The 13,017-nt window shown below is 37.8% G+C and overlaps 1 protein-coding gene across 4 annotated transcripts in view; it reads right to left on the bottom strand.

The window, feature by feature from the left end:
• Positions 1–13,017, bottom strand: part of tln2a (talin 2a) — a 98,640-nt gene that overhangs the window by 66,637 nt on the left and 18,986 nt on the right. For all 4 annotated transcript variants that reach the window (XM_036210978.1, XM_024295079.2, XM_024295080.2 and 1 more), the window contains exon 2: positions 712–754. The gene's annotated coding sequence lies outside the window, so the exon portion shown is untranslated. The remainder of the gene's footprint in view (positions 1–711; positions 755–13,017) is intronic.

The raw sequence follows: 13,017 nt of genomic DNA, 5'->3' as shown, positions 1-13,017 counted from the left end.
CGAGTCGGACAGGGATTTTTCATTCCAACACTACAGGAACACAGCACTTCTTTAAGTTTCCGTTTTCCCCTGAGGAACATTAACCCATTGGATCACCAAAAAGAGAACAAAAGTCAAAGTAAATGTCAAACAATATTGGAGTTATCCAGTTTTGAGCCAGAGAAGACTAAGAAAACAAAGGTGTACATGAATCTGCAAGTGGATGCATCAGAATAGAGCAGAGCAGGGAGCCCAGTGGTTTGTCATCATAAGCTATACATCACATCTACAAGCTTTTTTCTACAACATTTTTTAATCTGCTCCTGATTACAAACAATTTGAAAAAGGAAAACTCAGAAATGCATTTCCAGGCTTACTTTTTTAGTTTATGTCCTCCATTGTCAGAAAAATGCTCCAAGAACATGCTAAAAATATTTAAAAAACTGCATTTTCATCAGATTAGGTCTTTAGGACAAATAGTTCAACTTCAGAAAAATGCACCTAATAATAAACCCACACAGTGACAGCATGGAAGCATGATGAGATAACACCTCCGAACCTGAGCATCACTAACAAGACGTTTCATCTCATTTGAAAGAAATATACAAATTTACTCTTAATGCCACACTAAAATCTTATATCAAAAGATGCTTAAATATTTTACTCAACAAAAGTCCAAACAAACAAGAATAATCATTTCAAGTCTTCAGCACCAGATTAAAATCTTCCTACCTTATTGCTGAAATTAGCTTTGGACGTCTGCTGATCCTAGCACCTGCAAAAACACAAAAAAATGTTGGAAATATGTATGACAAAAACCAAAAGTGTACATGCATACAGCTTACACACTATTCTCTTTTAAAAAAATTCTCACACGAATGTTCAACACTGTATTTTTAGACATCTGCAATAGGCTGTGCATAATTTGACAGCAAATAAGGATTACACACACATCCGAGGCAAAAGTGTAATTACTGTGAAATGCAAATTGATCATGCTGCTCTGCTGAGAAGAAAAGGAAGAACTACATTTGCTGTAATCAAAGTGGATGCAAGTTCAACAAGATTAGCATACGCAATAGAAACAGTCACATTACAATTACAATAACATTTACAAAAATAACACAGAGCTGAGAGGTGTGATTAACTTTTTAATTATCTCAGCATTTGTTCAAAAGAAGAGAAATAATCAAATGGCTTCAAAAAAACATACAATAACATTTTTTTAACTCAGTCTTAAAGGTACTAATATTTGTATACCACTGTGAAAGGTAGTTCAAACGTTTTTCCATGAAAGTACTTCATGTTTTAGGAAATAGCTAACAAATCAAATATTTAAAGATTGTTGTTGGGATCCAACTGCCCAAGTATCATACAGCGTATTCAATGTTGTTCACCAAGAACATATTTTCCACTTAATGCTCCACAAGGTTACAAATCTGTCAACTCAAAGTAGAGTACAGATGTTTAAAACTGTCAAAGTAGACCATCATGTGGCCAGCAGCTACGGAGCAGACAGAAGGTCAACATCATCACTAGACACTAAAGCACAACAGCTTCAAAAGGAGAAGCTATGAAGAAAGTTCTATCACCTTGAAATTATAATTACCAAAGCACCATTTGAAATTCAGTTGTCCAGACTAAATAGTTAGAATATGGTTATGTGGTAATGTAATTGGCAACAAAGCTGGAGCAATGGTAAAGATGATTTTTAATGCCTAATTTCTATTTGTTGTGCATTTACAGCCAAGGATGCACGATATCTCGACTAAATTGACAATGCTATAGACCAGATATTAAACATAAAATTTCAGAAAATACACTGCAGAAACTCACTTCTTTGCCTCTTCCCTTTGGGAGAGTCTGAACACACTACTAATACAACACATAAACTGTGAGTATCCAAATAGGAAGAGCCATAACAGATTTGCCAAGTAAACCATACACTTATGGGATGTGATTTATGATGCATCAATGTTTTGCAGAACATTAAAATGGCGTATTGATTGATGCTTTAGAAAAGGCAAATAGACTGCAGTAGCAGAGACTCGACTCTGAAGAACTGCTTTCAGATTGAAGAAGACAACAAGTAAAACTGCAAACGGTCAGATTACCTGTTTGCTACTCAAACGATGAGAGTTTGGCTTTCGCTTGGGCAGCAAGCTTTAAAGACATCCTGTCCCTTGGGAACTACTGACTCACTGACATTAGTAAGAGTTTAAGGTTTCATACTGGAAGGCAATGACTCACATTTCCAGTTCTACAAAGAATGTAAAAAATACATATATAGTGGGGAAAAACTAACACAACAGCAGTCATCAATTCAGAAAAATCGATGAGGTCTGTAAAGTTCATCATAGGTACAAATAATCGAGGAAATCACATTGAACGGATGTATAACTGTGCAGAAAATAAGCATTTAGTCATAAACAAAAGTTCACCTGAATACTTTGTAATGTAACTCTGGTTGTCAATGACAGAGGTCAAATCTTTCCTGTACGTCTTCACCAGATTTGCAATCACTATAGCTGCTGTTTTGGTCCATTCCTCCATGCAGACCATCTCGAGAGCTATGGTGTTTTGGGGCTGTTGCTGGGCAACACAGACTTTCAACTTCCTCCACAGATTATTTACGGTGTTTTAATTAGGTAATGAGGACAAACAGGCGTATTTAATACAGGTAACCAGTGCTAAATACGTATATGTATACACATACAAACACTAGTACTAACCGTGAATACTCAGTATCAATGGAAAGCTGTGGATGTGTAATCCAGACTCTCACCTCCCACAACTTTTAGTAATAACACTGCACATAAGATCTTGCAATAAAGTTGTTTCTGTACGCAGACAGAACAATATCTGTTGTTAAAAGCAAATATCAGTTTTGAGAAATATTGCAGGAGCTGAGTCATGCAAACACAATATAATAAACTGAAACTAGAAGCCACCTTCAAAGGAATGTGCAACTCAAAAAAGATCTTAATGCAGGAAGTCTCATACCTCCCTGGATCTGCGACCTTAAAATGACCCGTTGTCAAAGCTAAAGTCTGTCTTGTAGTTGGAAGTTCCATCATTGCTTTGCTAATTTACATAATTGTTCTGAATAACATGTAAGCAGTCATGGGGGTAATGATTATAAAATAAAACTTTTAGGTGTGTCTGTCAGTTCCTAATAAGGTTATAGTGCTGCAAACAAAGAAACAACACGTGTAATTTACAACTTAGAGTGCAAGTGTGAGGAGGTGGTTCATCCCAGTCTTCTTCAGTTAAACAGATGATTGTTGCTGAAGGCTCTTTCAGACTAAAGCTTACTCATCTGAAAGTTTACGAAACTCTTAAACTCTGGTGCAAACTTAAAAAGACACCACTGGTCCACTAAAAAAAGGTGGTCTTGGTTCACTTGCAAGTCAACCCTGAATGGGTTCAGCTACAGTGTAAAATGCAAACGGAATATTACAGATTTAAGTGAAGAAATGGACCAGGGATGTCCAAAGTCAGTCCTCAAGGGCCGGTGTCCTACATGCTTACCAGCCAACCTGCCATTGAAGCTCCTTATTGGCCAAACACACCTGATCCAGGTAATCAGCATTAAATAAGGCAATGTTTCTGGAAAACCAGCAGGAGGCCGGCCCTCGAGGACTGACTTTTGACACCCCTGAAATAGAGCAACAGGATTATTTGAAGAAACACAAAATTCCAAAAAGGTTGGAGAATGCCACATTTGAAACATGATGCAGAGATGTTTAGAGGGAACCTATCTGTATATAGCCAGAGAACTAGGTCAACTAACCAGTTTTCAACACAGTAATTGTATTTCTTCCGTGCTTGTTCTTGGAAGTACCATCTTAAATGATGAGCAGCTGTCAAATTTTCTAGGCATTTTTGCACATGTCGTAATTAATGTGGTCGCTAACGCTAGTTTAAATCAAACACAATGACATTTGTTTTGAAAATGTTCAACATTTCCAATCAAATTAAACAAAGCCTGGCAAACTACCTTTGTCTGACCCCGACCCCCCCCAAAAAAAAAATAAAATTGTGGATTCTGTTTGAAAATGAAAAAAAAAATGTCTCTAATGTGGCCTGAGACTGATCCCACAGACTGGATAAGCTGACTAACACTTCAGTAAACGCTCTGAAAAATCCTGCTCTGTGTGAGGTAAACAAGTGTTGTCAGTTGGAAAATCACTTAAACTGGGTAACATTTAGCTCCAGGTGCTGTGAGAATTTGTGTAAAGTCAACAGGTGGCAAAATCACAGCAGGTTTTTCCTATAGTCTGCAGAGAAGTGCAAAAAAGAACAAAGGCATGTGATGCAAACTGCCTTCCATCCCACAGCTATCATAACACAAAGTATAAACTACTTCTATTTAGGTTTACTTCAGGAAAACCTCTGTGGAGAACTTTATCAATAAATATTGATTGACGTGAAAGAGAAGTCTTGAAACCATGAATATTTTTAGGGTGTGGGTGAAGGTGAAGTAATAGTTGAGAGTTTGTGTTCTAAAAAAAATTGGCATTTACCATAAACAACATTTCTATTTATTAGAATTCTTTGTTTGTGATCAAAACTTGTCATAAGGCAGCCTGTTCTGGTTTCATAGTTATAAACGTGTTGCTTGACAGGTGCTTAGAGAAAGAAAAGTCGGATGGACTTGATGTGTAAAACTTTTTGGTGTATTTAATTTACACTTGCACTTTCTTGCACAGTATCTTGCAAGAAATACAAGGAATCTGGAAAACTTTACCAGCACTGTGGAATACCTCCGAGTTACGCCGGTTGAATTTTTGGCCTAAAAGGCCCAGGATCAATTTTAGATCAGTGAATCGGATCGAATCAGATCGCTAAACATGAACCAATATTGACAATGAATGGTATTAGAAACCGCAAATTATGATATGAATCAAATCGTTGTGAAAATATATCATTACACCCCTAACAGCCACTCACTTTAGGCAAAGGCCGGATACATCCTGGGTGGTCCGCCAATACATCCCATAATTGTGTCAGATATGACCTTTTTTATTTTGAATTGAAATACATTTAAAAAGACCAGCAGCCTGGTACATGAATCAATGCATCAGCCAATGATCGAATGTTTGTAAGCCAAAGTTTTGTTAGGTCAAGAAATTGTATAACTGCATTATAATAAAAAAAAAAAAATAAACTTTTCTATATATTTTTGACCAATTACAAGTTTTTCTCCATATTAAACAAAAATTGACTTATATATTTGTAGAAATATAAAAACGGATTTGCTCGACCGGATAGTGAGCTAGAGATTTAAATGCTAATGGATGATGTTTATCAAATATTCAAACTGAAGACTGTAATGAAAAAAACAAGAGGAGATCACAAATGTAAACACATCAATGCTTCTTGTGTGACCGTCAGGCTAAAATGGGTATGTGTTTGTATGTGGAGGGACGGAGGGGATTGACTTATGTGTAATTGAATTATCCCTCTCCCCGTGCCCTGCCCACCCCCAGCCCCCTCCACACCCTCTGGAGAGGCTAGACTTCTCACTGCAGAATCTGCCCTCCAAGGGAGCGCTGAATGGTTTCCTTGTATAGAAGAGAGACGGAAAGGGCTCTGTTGTGTGTCTGTCTGTGTGCATCACCCGCACCTATTTTGGTGTGTAAATGTGGCTGTGTGGTGTTTGATTTCAGGAGATTGTCCATGCCTAAACCACATTAAATAGGGAATGTGGACACTGACCTCCCAACTCCCTTAACTTCTTAAGGTAACGGCTATGGAGCGACTTTATTGCAAGTGTGCTCTTTACATACGATATGACTGGAGGCAGCTGTTCTCCAGATGTCATCAACTCCCAAAAAAGTAGTGACAAATAACTGAAGAAAACATACCTTCAGAACGAGAGATAAAAGGGGTCGTGCTACTATGTGTTTTTGAGGCTGCCTGAGGGTTGTGAACTAGAAAGCTTCCAGTAAGACAAAATACCTTCATTTGCTTTTACTCTTTTCAGATAAAAACACAGAACGTATATACAGACCCTCTGAAATGAGCTAATGTACACTCTATCTAGTTCTCCAGTGATTTTTATTGCATTTAATGGGTAACCAAAATTGTAACCACTTGTTTGATTTTTTTATTTATGCTTTTGTTTTATTTTTTGATGAATGAATGCCAAGTTCTGCTGCAGTCAACCTTTTTTATGTAAATATGTTATATTTTCGTTCTTATAAACTGGTAACCACAAATGTGCCAATTACCCATTAAACTGCCTCACACTGTTGTTCATATTCCTGCTGGTCTTGCAAGAGAAGCTCTGTCGTTCACTGTTCGGCATATCCCTCAGGAGTCACCATGATCATAGAAAGGGCACAATAATAGGGGGAAAAAAAAGTTTTTATTGGAAATGACAGTACTGATTTTTCCTCACAATTCAAATCATAATGTAATTCTTATGGCTCCTAATTAATCAAAACTTGAACCTCAATACAGTAAGAGAACAACAGAAGCTGCTACAGAGAGTGTAACAGATTCAGATAATAGTGATTCATCTGCTCTTTTCTGTACTTTTTCGGCACGTAAAACTCAATCACACTTTAGGGATTTCAGCATTCTTTGTATCAAAACATTTAGCTTGTTCAGGACATTACTGCTTGTATTTTTTGGTATTTATATACTTTAAAGTTTTTGAAATATTGAGCAAAATATGCCCCACAGGAAATGAATGAGAAAGTCTTCATATTTCTAAATGTTAAGCAAATTAGCAACAAGTCTTTAAATATGTTCACGGGCTATGTTTTCATCTTCTATTGTAATTTTCAAAGAATATGGAGCTTATCTAATATTTTAGCAACATGCAAACATTTTTGGCTAATTTGTTATCTACGACGGTTTTTATAGGCTAATTTAGAGTTTAGTTTCAAATTTAGCAACAGGCTAACATTTTTTTTAATTTAGTTCACTTTCGGCTATTTTGGAGTTTAGCTAGTATTCAAGCAACAAGCTAGCTTTTTGGCCAATTTGCCATCTACTACGGTTTTTGGCTAATGTGGAGTTCAGCTTATATTTTTGCAAAATTGGCATGTATTAGAGATTTTTCATAAATTTAGGTCAACTTCATTGCTCTTTCATAGTTCTTAAACAAAATTTCCGTTTTTTTTGCAAATTTAGTATTTTGCAAATAGCTTTTGCATTTTCAGCAGATCCCTTCAGGAATTAAGAGTAATTTCAGCAAACCGCTTCAGTATCTTCAGCGACTACTTTCGGCAAAAAGCATTCACACAAGTAGTGCAACTTTAGTTGGTAAACTAGCATAGCAATTTTCTAACTTCCTAGAGAGTCCAAAGCACTTTATAATCACAGTCCCATTCACACACACATTTATGCACATATGTGTGATGTCAAACACTGGCACCAACCTATAACCACCAGAGGCAAAGTGGGGTTCAGTGTCTTGGCCAAAGACACATCAAGCATGGCAAGGATGGAACCGAACCTGCAATCTTCCAATCAGAGGTCTACTTTTAGAGTAACCTTCCAGAGACAACCCTGTATTTTATTCGGGCTGGGAACCATTACAGGAGACCTAGACCCATGCCACCTTTTGACTGCATAGGTAGGCAATGGTGTGAAAGGTCTTGCGCAAGAATGCATAATGGATAAGTCCATTGCACCTCCTGGGAAATGAACCTTGGTTTCTCAAGCACCAGTCCTACATGAAGCCAACTGAGCTATCCAGTCAGGGTAGAGGTTTCTGCCTTCTAATTCACATTTATGCAGATTTTAAGATGCATAATGATTTTCTGTAAAATGGTTAGACTGAAAACCTATGTACAGTTTTTAGAAATTATCAATGTATTTTTTTTTAATTAGTAGCTTAAACTGTTTTTTCTTTTATTTTATCCCTGATGTTTGCTGGTACTTACATAATCTGGTTGGTTATATTTTAAATTCTTAGTATCAAAGGGTTTTTTTTTTAATTAATAGAACCTGTTTAAATATTGTTGCTCAATTCATTTTCTTTTCTAGAAGCGGTTAAGGAATAAGAGTGCATATTTAAATGAGTAGACTACAATGAGACAACAATAAATCCTCTTCCACACACAACCACATCCTTCAAGTACATTTATTTAGTCCAGATCTCAAGAATCCATTTAGTTAATTGCATATGGAGGTCTGGTAATAATCTATGGCCGTGCTGAAAGACAGCAGACAATTAGTTAGTGGGCTTCATTCAGTCAGCACCTCATGGCTGAGAGGTGCCGTTTCCATGATTTAAGACTTCCAGTCCCTCTGTATGAAAAGCAGCTGCATTGTTCAGGATGATGTTCCTTTGGGTAAAGCTTCTAAACATTCACCATGTTTCTTTGTCTATACATTTCAGGCATTTTTGGAATTAGTCTAGTGTTTCATGAAGTTTGCTGATGATGGGATCGTCCTTGATAGCCTCAGGGATGTTGCAGAAAGCATTCTGTTCCAGTATAATGACTTCACTAACCTAGCTGTCTAACTGATGTGCTTCTGTCTTGAAGGATGTTCCCGCCACTGATGAATTTTAGAGGATTTGCTTCATCGTGCTGTGGAAGGCAATGAATTTTATAGATCTACTGAAGATGTAGAGCAAAAACGTAGGCAATAGGTCAAGGACTCAGTACATGCAATTCCAGACATATAACCCTTTTTGTCTAATAACAATTAAAGGATTTTGTTTCCTACATGTTAAAGTTATTTTTTTTAAAAACACCTTTTTTATTGTTTGGACACATTGCTAAAACGGTGCTGAGTTTCTCGCCTACAGCAAGGAACTCGAGCCCCAACCCCCATTCTTTGTAATGGGGCTATAGAGTGTCAACACTGAATGGGTAATAAATCAGGTTAATATAATGAATTCACATTTTTTGCTTCAGCTTGATGTGTGAAATCTGCTCTGTGCTGCAGTTGCATTACGCCTTCTCTTCCTCACGCGCTCAACATGCATGTCCCCTGTAAGCGATACGAGTTGCCTCTTCGACCTGTGCGCGATCCAGCTGTGCTTCTCTTGTTTGATGTTCTGGCATCATGGTGGGCAGTTTTATTAAAGGCTCATTGTTGGGGCTGAAGAAAAATGTTTCCCAGGCACTTTTTTTGACTTCTCATCAACACCAAGGGGTTTCAAGCACAAATCAGGGAAGTTCAGAGACTTGCATAGAAACACAACACAAATTAAGCTAAAGTTTTTGTTACTTTCTCTGCTCAGAAAACGATGGAGAGGCCTGTACTCACATGGGGCACTGAGACTTTATTAGAGTTAGCAATACTTGAATCTGGGTCAAACGCATCATGTTTTGAACCATGTGTTTCAACTCAGATAATACTTACCATGCAAACTTAAATTGTTGAAAAAAAATAGTTTGAGATTAGCAAACATATTATAGATGTTAGGAGTAAAAAACTAAGTTTTGATTTATGCATCATGCATAGAAGGTCATTCATTTTCTAAACTCGTATTTGTTCCTTTCGGGTCATGGGGGAGCCAGAGCCTAGCCCGACCACTCGTGGGCAGAGGAAGGGTCAACCCTGGTCAAGTTACCAGCCTGTCACAGAACAACAATCACACACCTATGCACACTCAGTCACACCTAGGGACCATTTAGAATAATTAACCTATGAAGCATGTTTTTGACCGGTGGGCCGGAGTCCCCACAGAAAACCCACGCATGCACGGGAGAACATGGAGACTCCACACAGAAAGGTCCCCAGTTGGTGATTCTGTTCCAGATCCCCCAGCTGGGACTTGAACCTGGGGCCTTCTTGCTGTGAGGCAAGAGCGTTAACCACTGCATCACCATGCAGCCGTCACCACATTGAAAGTAAATACTCAAACCCCTTGTCTTTTGTAGTTGTAACAGTGTGAACAATAGTACTATGATAACACAGAGTTAAGCTCCATATTCTCCTTTACTTATTAAAAGATGAGGATAACCCCTTTGAGATGAAACAACTTGTTTTCTAGGGGGTCCTCTGTATCAGACATTTACAAAAGTAGATGAGAAACAATAAACTAAGATGGAATAAATTGCACACAAAAGAAATGTACACTCTCTTAGGTTTTGTTTGGCTATCACAAGACCATTTTCATGGTCAATCAAGTGGTTGTTCTCGTCTCCAAGTGGAGCTTCTTGTGTGTGTGTGTTGGATTTCGGCCAGAGCAATCCCCTCAGACCGAGAGAAAAGACTTACAAGAACAACAGTTTTCTTTAGTCTTGTGAGGTAATGCTTCTTGATCTTTTATCAAGAGGTTTTCTTTAATTAGAGTGCTCGCATTTTGTTCCCCTTGGCCTAGTCAGCACTTTCCAGTGATTCATTTCTAGGTTTATTGCTATTTAATCTGTAAGATGTTTTCCTCTTATGCACTGAAATCGGCTTCATTCAAAGCTCTTTTAATTAAAACCGTATTAAGCATTTATTATAGCCAATTATAGCAAAAGTAGACTGAAATATCAATAAAAGGTAATTATTCCAATTAAGGCCTGTGGCAACAACATAATGTGCCAGTTTCCATGTTTACAGGTCATGCTAGGTCTGAATTACATCAGCTAAATGTTAAGGGAAGATTGGCTCACACAAGTTGTCTAGAAAAATCTATTCTGTTTACAACTCTTCATCACAGCTGTATCTGTTTACAAGGCATAAAAATAAAGCAAGCACTCGGCTGTAACAGGCCCAAAATTTAAAATGACGGCATGCCTGCTAACCTCCACAGTAATCCCAAAAACTGTTGGCAGTCAAGCTGTCATGAAGTGGTTAAACCCAATGTCATTCTGTATAGCATAACGGGGCATTCTCATTAACTTGACGTGTACTTTGTTCGCAAATGTACATGTTGATAGGAGTAGATGCAACCAAAGCCTATATGGAGATGGACAAAAATGTGGTCACCTGACCCAATGGTTTGAAATAACCCTTTAATAACACCAGAGATTATCTCCAGTGTTTATATTCTTTCATCCACCGTAGCTCTAACAGTTTATGCAGTTAACGTATTTCCATCAGATTCTGAAGTGAAGAAAGTGTTGCATATTGGTGAAAAAACTATTTTATCTGCATCAAAAACCACTGATTCACATTGATCGGGTAAACGGTCAAGGAGTTATAGTATGCCAAAGGGCATGTGTTGTTGCGATACAAGACTTGGTGTTGTATATTCCAGCCGGGCCCAAACCTCAAATATTAATTTCTCACTACCAAATCAGAATCTCTGATTGGTCAAAGTTCAAATTGCTAAAAACTTTTAATTTAATGTTCAATGACCATGCGCTTTGTACATAGAGACCAGAAATGGTCATAGAAACTTTCATTGTGACGCGTTAAAACACAACAGTTTTGAACGCAGAAGCCCAAAACATTCATTTACGTGCATTTATATAGACTTTTTATTGGGGAGTGTGGTGATAACACAGGTTTAAATGTTTAAACCAGTTTGAAGCCACATGGTAAAATGCCTCATCTGAAATGCAAACGCTCAATTTATGAGGAGTCTTTCACAGTTGAATCATTACGAAGATGAAAACATTAAATAATAGAATATCTGAATGTCGTTGCCTTTAGAGTCTAATTATACCAATATCACTAATGAAAAGATATCCTCTACTGCAAAACACTCCATTATACATTTCTCCTTAAAACACTTGGTAAATGTGTGAAGCTGATGTACTTTCTTTCACAGTCATTAGGACAAGTGACCCATAAAAAAGAAAAACGGAGTTGTGTAGCTGTCTGCCCATTTATCTTTTACAAGATACAATAAATCATCAAAGGCTCATTCTAAAAGCCATGTCTCAGTCTGGCAGCTCGGCAGATTAGAACCAACCAACCCTCCTCTTGAGCTGCTGATCTAATCTTCTTTAGCATCTCAGCCGCCTGGTTATGAGAGTCCTATGACCTGCTCATTGACTGGACAGCTGCAAGTAGGCATTTAACACTACATTACTGTACTTCCAGCTGAACTGGCTTGAAAAACCCAATAAAGTCAAGAGACCTACTTTTCAGCACATTTTAATTAGGAAAAGTGGTCTTATATTTTGCCATGGCTAGCTTTAACAGTCAGTGTTCACTCATGTTTAAAAACCCCACAAAGGTTTAATCTAATAGTCCAACAATGTCCAAGAAAGTAAAGCAAACAAGTAACTTAAACAGATTTTTAAAAAAAAGCAGATCCAGGGGAAAAAACGTGACGGGAGGCGAACCTCTACATCCTTAACAGGGTTGTGACTGCCTGTTACGGGTGAACAATTCAGCCTCTCTAAGCCGAGTTTGTCCAAGCTCTCTGGAAAGTGAATGCCTGGCCACCTGCTTGGGAGCTCTATTGTTTGGAGCAGACAGAAGCCACTCCCATCTCACCTCAAACTCTTCGCCCTGAATGGTTTAGTGAATCGAGCAGCAACTACATTTATGTCTGATGACTGCAGCCAATTCCAGAGGCCAGTGACTTTCAAGCTAATATACAAAAAATATATAGTTTCTATTAATACTATCAAGAAATATTAAATAAAGCGGTACTAGAACATTTACACAAATATAATTAATCTACTGGGTGTGCACACAGACATAAAGCCTAGAAAGACTTGTAGCACTCTGTTAGTGTGGTTGGGACTCAGTCAATGTCCTGATACTCATGAGAGCCGCAGGACAGGCAAGCCAAACTGTTGAGAAGATGAAACGGAAATAGAGGAGAGAGAAATTAATAGAAGGCTAGATAAGGCGCACAGAAGAAAAGGGAAAGAGATTGAGTTGAGGTTTAAAAAAAGAGCGGTGAAGAGGCAGACGGGAGGGGTGCCACTGTCTTTTGCTGGGTCAGCAGACGAGAGCTGCTTCTATGACCGCTTATCTTAAGCTGGAATACCACAACTTCAAAAAACGCAGAAAGACACGAAAGGAGATGACCAGCTTAGTAAAATACATTTGTTTTTTGTAAAATAAAAGATCAGAGTAGCTCAAAAAATTCTTGTTGCTTTCAGGCCTCTTGCCTCTCCTCTTCTATCCATACCTGTATTTACAGACACATTCTTCATTTCAAGATTCTTTT

This window comes from Oryzias melastigma, linkage group LG3 (genome assembly GCF_002922805.2).
Source record: "Oryzias melastigma strain HK-1 linkage group LG3, ASM292280v2, whole genome shotgun sequence".
Taxonomy (NCBI): Eukaryota; Metazoa; Chordata; class Actinopteri; order Beloniformes; family Adrianichthyidae; genus Oryzias; species Oryzias melastigma.
Note: the sequence above shows the minus strand (reverse complement) of the source record. Positions and strands in the feature narration are given on the sequence as shown.